This window comes from Stomoxys calcitrans, chromosome 2 (genome assembly GCF_963082655.1).
Source record: "Stomoxys calcitrans chromosome 2, idStoCalc2.1, whole genome shotgun sequence".
Taxonomy (NCBI): domain Eukaryota; kingdom Metazoa; phylum Arthropoda; class Insecta; order Diptera; family Muscidae; genus Stomoxys; species Stomoxys calcitrans.
Window position 1 is genome coordinate 148,042,160 of NC_081553.1, and position 6,310 is coordinate 148,048,469.

Genomic DNA, 6,310 nt, shown 5'->3' on the forward strand with positions numbered 1-6,310 from the left:
ACGTGTAGCCTTTGGTGTAGCCTGCTCAGCGAATCTCTGAGACCAATTAAGGGAACCTCTCTCTTGAATGAATGAATGAATGTTTCGACTCCGCAGCAGTGCTGCGTTGTCTACTGTATTTCAAAACATATCAAGTTTCAAACTGAAATATTAAATTGTGTTCCCTTTTTTATATAACAAAGGATAATCTATCAAAAACTAGGAGGACACCGTAACGCAGAGGTTAGCATGTCCAACTACGACGCTGAATGCCTGAGTTCGAATCCTGGCGAGACCATCAGAAAAAATTTTCAGCTGTGGTTTTTCCTCCTAATGCTGGCAACATTTGTGAGGTACTATGCCATGTAAAACTTCTCTCCAAAGAGGTGTCGCACTGCGGCACGCCGTTCGGGCTCGGCCCCTTATCATTGAGTTTAAACTTGAATCGGACTGCACTCATTGATATGTGAGAAGTTTGCCTCTGTTCCTTGTGGAATGTTCATGGGCAAAATTTGTATTTGTAATCTATCAAAAACTAGTTCTCTATAAACATATCGGATGAAAGATAAATCTAACCCGATTTTGACGCAAATTAGCAGACGTATTGAGGCAACATATAGTACATACGAAGCCAAGTTGAATACCCTTTTTATACCCTCCACCATAAGATGGGGGGTATACTAATTTCGTCATTCTGTTTGTAACTACTCGAAATATTCGTCTGAGACCCCATAAAGTATATATATTCTTGACCGTCGCGACATTTTATGTCGATCTAGCCATGTCCGTCCGTCTGTCCGTCCGTCCGTCCGTCCGTCCGTCCGTCCGTCTGTCTGTCGAAAGCACGCTAACTTCCGAAGGAGTAAAGCTAGCCGCTTGAAATTTTGCACAAATACTTCTTATTAGTGTAGGTCGGTTGGTATTGTAAATGGGCCATATCGGTCCATGTTTTGATATAGCTGCCATATAAACCGATCTTGGGTCTTGACTTCTTGAGCCTCTAGAGTGCGCAATTCTTATCCGATTGGGATGAAATTTTGCACGACGTGTTTCGTTATGATATCCAACAACTGTGCCAAGTATGGTTCAAATCGGTATATAACCTGATATAGCTGCCATATAAACCGATCTTGGGTCTTGACTTCTTCAGCCTCTAGAGTGCGCAATTCTTACTCGATTGGAATGAAATTTTGCACGAAGTATTTTGTTATGATATCCAACAACTGTGCCAAGTATGGTTGAAATCGGTTCATAACCTGATAAAGCTGTCATATAAACAGATCTGGGGATTTGATTTCTTGAGCCTCTAGAGTACGCAATTCTTATCCGATTGGAATGGAATTTCGCACGACGTGTTTTGTTATGATACCCAACTACTGTGCCAAGTATGGTTCAAATCTGTCTATAACCTGATATAGCTGCCATATAAACCGATCTAGGGTCTTGACTTCTTGAGCCTCTAGAGGGCACAATTTTTATCCGATTTGAATGAACTTTTGCACGAAGTATTTCGTTATGATATCCAACAACTGTGCCAAGTATGGTTGAAATCGGTCTATAACCTGATATAGCTGTCATATAAACAGATCTGGGGATTTGATTTCTTGAGCTTCTAGAGGGCGCAATTCCTATCCGATTTGGCTGAAATTTTGCATGACGTATTTTATTTTTACTTTCAACAACTGTGTCAAATAAGGTTCAAATCGGTTCATAACCAGATATAGCTGCCATATAAACCGATCTGGGATCTTGACCCCTAGAGGTCGCAATTATTATCCGATATGCCTGAAATTTTGTACGATGGATCCTCTCATGACCATCAACAAACGTGTTTATTATGGTCTGAATCGGTCTATAGCCCGATACAGATCCCATATAAATCGTTCTCTCTATTTTACTTCGTGAGCCCCAATGGGCGCAATTCTTATACGAATTGGCTGAAATTTTACACAGGTCTCCAACATATAATATAATTGTGATCCGAACCGGACCATATCTTGATATCGTTTTAATAGCAGAGCAACTCTTTTCTTATATCCTTTTTTGCCTAAGAAGAGATGCCGGGAAAAGAACTCGACAAATGCGATCCATGGTGGAGGGTATATAAGATTCGGCCCGGCCGAACTTAGCACGCTTTTACTTGTTTTTTTTTTTTTTTTTAAGTTGTTTATTTTCAAAAATTTGTTATATTTACAAAGTTGATACTATAAATAAACAAAAAAGACGTATTTAAAAAAGAAATGTGATATAGTACATAGCCCATGTTTGGGTTCTCAAATACTTTATATGTATATAATAGTTAGACTTAATTATGATCTATACATATTTACATGAATTTTGATTTATGTTCGGATATCTTTTTATATATACATGTAGTGAAAAAAATTACAAAAACATTTCTTAAATATTATTGAAGTATAAAAGAAAGTTAGAGGAAGTAAAAGAAAAATTAAAAAATGCATCGGGTTTAATTGGCAATCCACCAAAAAATGTCTGTTTAAATTTCTCCTCTCAATTGAATCTTTGTTTGTTTGAATCAAACCTTAGCTCATTACTTATGATTAGATCATTTCTTACAGCCTTTACATTGGCCCTCCTATATAGATGGTAAAATATCGGGATACCTTGTCGATTTTGAATAAATTCTTGAGTGTCTAAAAATATGAATGCTTCAGGGGGCACATATCCTGTAACTAAACAGTTAGAGATGTATTTGTGGTCTACATAATAAGGCGCTTTAATTAAGTTGTTTGAAGTACATTGTGTACTTTTAGCAATATGATTTCTTATTAGCTTTATTATAAAATTATCTATCCTTATGACATCTGCTACTTCATACAGTCTTTTGTTAGGTATATATTTAACAAAGTCACTTTCCGCTGACCTATATAATGAAGTACAGGCCCGTAAACATTTTCTCTCAAATTTCCTTAGCATTTCCATATACGATGGCGATATATTGAACCATATGGGACAACCATAAGTTAAAATGGGTCTTACAAGAGATTTATATAGTAAAAGTTTTACTGACGAAGTTATATCTCTTGAATGAAACAGTTTTCTGTGCCGGAAAAAAGAGTCTCTTGCCTTCTGGATTTGAATCTTTATATGATCGTGAAAGTATAGGAACTTATCTAAATAAAACCCTAAATATCTAACTTTTTCCTTATTTGGGATATTTTGATGGTTTGGGGATTTGATTCCGAATGATTTCCAATATTTGTAATGTAAATATTAAATAACGTAGGGGCATTCACTGTGCCTTGTTGCAGGCTATTGATCATTATAAATTGATTTAAACTTACAATTGAAGAATAATATTTCATAAAGTTATTAAATACAATCTATGTTAGACTTTGCAAAATTGCTGTTTGCTGTAATACAATGCATATTACTAAAGAGTTGTTTGTTTCCATGTGTTTTTTTTTTTATTTGCTTATTAAAAACAGAATTCATGAACAATTAATTTTGTATACTTAGTACAATTTTCTTGGTATTTACATAGCAAATTCGTGCCATTTAATATATTTAAAACTTCGGACTCGTTAAGTGAATATTTTCCAAAGTAGCTTTTTCTAAATTCCCTATACAGTCGGCAGGCGCCAATAAAGTGAAGTGTATTTTCGTTTTGATTTGTATTGCACATAAAACAAATGTCATCGGTGTGACTTCCGAATAATCTCGAGTTAAGGTCGTGTAAACCACCTCTAGCTTTAATGATTAAGTTAGTTCTTCGTGAAGGTAAGTCAGCAGTATGAAATGGAATTATATTATACTCCACAATAGAATAAAGATCGTGGAACTGTAAATTTCTTGCATTTCGTTCTTGAATTCTCAGTAATTCTACTATACATGCATAAAGGAGTTGTAGCATTGGCAGGAATATATTATAGAGTTTGGCATTTATTCGACCATACTTTAAATCTATGGTTTTCTCCGCCAGTATGCGGGGTAAACGGTAAGAGCTAAGCCGCAATATTTTATATATGTAATTAAAGTGGATATTAAGAGTTTTACCAAACATAGAGGAAATCCCACTTTCTAGATACAACATCTAATTTGGTGTATTGTTAGGCAATAAAGCATTTTCTTAGAAAAAGCGATAGAGTTTCTCTACATCATCAAACTTTGTGTAACCGCAAACCTGTACAGCGTAAAACATTAGCTGTGTTCGGGAACTCGTTCGCGTACTTTATTTGCCAGCAGAAGAGAGCGAGAGAGAGAGCAAATTTTGACAGTTAGAAAATAGAGAACCTGCAAATTTCTACTGGGACTTTTAGTGCGAGCAGAAATTCGCGACTTTGAACAGATGCTTTGTAAAGGTCAGCTGTTTTATGAAAAGCAGCCGATACATGAAAATACAAGTGCTAACGGCTAAATGGATCAAAAGGGCCGAAGTAAGTAAAAAATATAAATATTGTTTATTGGTTATTGTTAAATTTGTTTAATTTTTATTTACTTTTGATGAAAACTCATGACAGCAGCTAGTGTTCAGGTACAGAAAACTCGACAAATGAAGTTGTAATTTTACATCAAGTCGCTTGTCTTACATTCGCAAAATTTGCGGAATTATTTGGAAAATCTTGAGAAATTAAAACCTTGTAACCTTCGAGATAACAAGAAAAGAGCAATTATCGGTTTCTTATGTATTTTGATGGAATCATCCTCATCGTAGAGCTACCATGAAACCAACACTGTTCCTTTGAATTTGTTAAGGAGGGAAGATGCTGTCATGGGATTGAGGTGGTCTAGCTGGGTAGTTAAACAAGTGACGCACAGTGGGATTAGAAAAAATTAGTGCAAATTAGTCTGCCAGTTGTGAATGGATACAGATATCTTCAATAATAACGAAGATTCCGTAACCGCCACATAACCAAATAGAAAGCTCCCTTAGCCTCACATCTGTGGTCGTAGCAATTTATCTAACCACAATATCCAAAATCATTAGATGATTAGTCCAAGGTATCTTTGTCACCACAACAAGTGTACTTTTGTATACGGTGATGTAAAGTTGTTGTAGTTGTAGTCCTATGTAGCCTTCGAAATGTATGCTGATTCTCGGCGAAATGAAATTGTCCAACGAAAGGAGCGGGACGAGTAGCCCCGCGTCTTGGCCACTGATGAGAAAAGGGAGTTCGGTCTGTATAACTCCCCCTTGCTCGTGTCCTTTTCAGGTTTCAGTAGCGGGATCAAACTACCCATCTTCCAAACATCGGATACTATAATAATGTTCAGATAGGAAGGGGCAGTTGTAAGGTAATCGATTCCAGGCAGATCCAGATTCTTCAGCATGAGGGTAGATATTCTATCTGGAACCAGCGCTTTGCTCGACTTAGCGCCACGGATAACATTCCTAGCTTCGTGCACGGTTATTGTTGTTGATGTAGCAGTGTGTTGTACACTGAAAGACTCTATTGTGCCAATGAAGGACCCCATCGGACCAATGCGGTACGTACAACCGGCTGCCATGGGATTGCACGGTATTTGTGATGGCTGTTCAGCGGCACGGAGATCACGGATATACAAATGTCTCCCCTTCTTGCCTTTTCACTCTCGGGTCAATAAATTGACGTTTACGCCAGTAGTTTTTATTTAAAAAAATTGTTTTCCAAGCAAGCAAATAAAAAACTAACTTTAAAAAAATCAGCTGTTTTTCTGCAAATTTTCACTGGAACTCGTTCGCGTACTTTTGCTTGCAAAATTTTTAAAGATACTAAAATGACCCTTATTCTCCTCCAAATTTTTGCTGGTAAATTTTTACTGGAAAAGTACGCGAACAGACCAATTATCGATCTGGAGCATGCATCGAATATCTTCATTTTATTAGTTTTAGCAATATTAGGGTGACTTATATACTTCGGTTATGTACTATTTATGGCAAGCTTTGATTCCGCAACTTTCATCTGTAGATGTTTTCTAAATGATAAACTGTAAGTTATTTTAACGCCCAGCTTTATATAATTATTAACAATTTCAGTATCCTGATTCCCAAAGTATCACCTTAAATTTGAGATGATTCTAGGACCTCTACGAAAAATCAAAATTTTTGATTTAAAAAGGTTTATTTTTAAGCTCCACAACAAACAGTACCTCTCTATTTCATAAATCATTTTCTGTAAGCCCAATGGGGAGTCGGATAATACCACAATATCATCGGCGTATAACAGGACTTTGATAGTAGTGGCCGCTGCTCTTACACCACCTGGCAAAACATAGGGAAGGTCATACACGTATAACGAAAAGAGTACAGGACTGAGAATACAGTCTGGTTTCACACCAGATTCGACAGGAAAGTATTCAGAGTACGTATTTGAATCCCAAATTCTGCTTT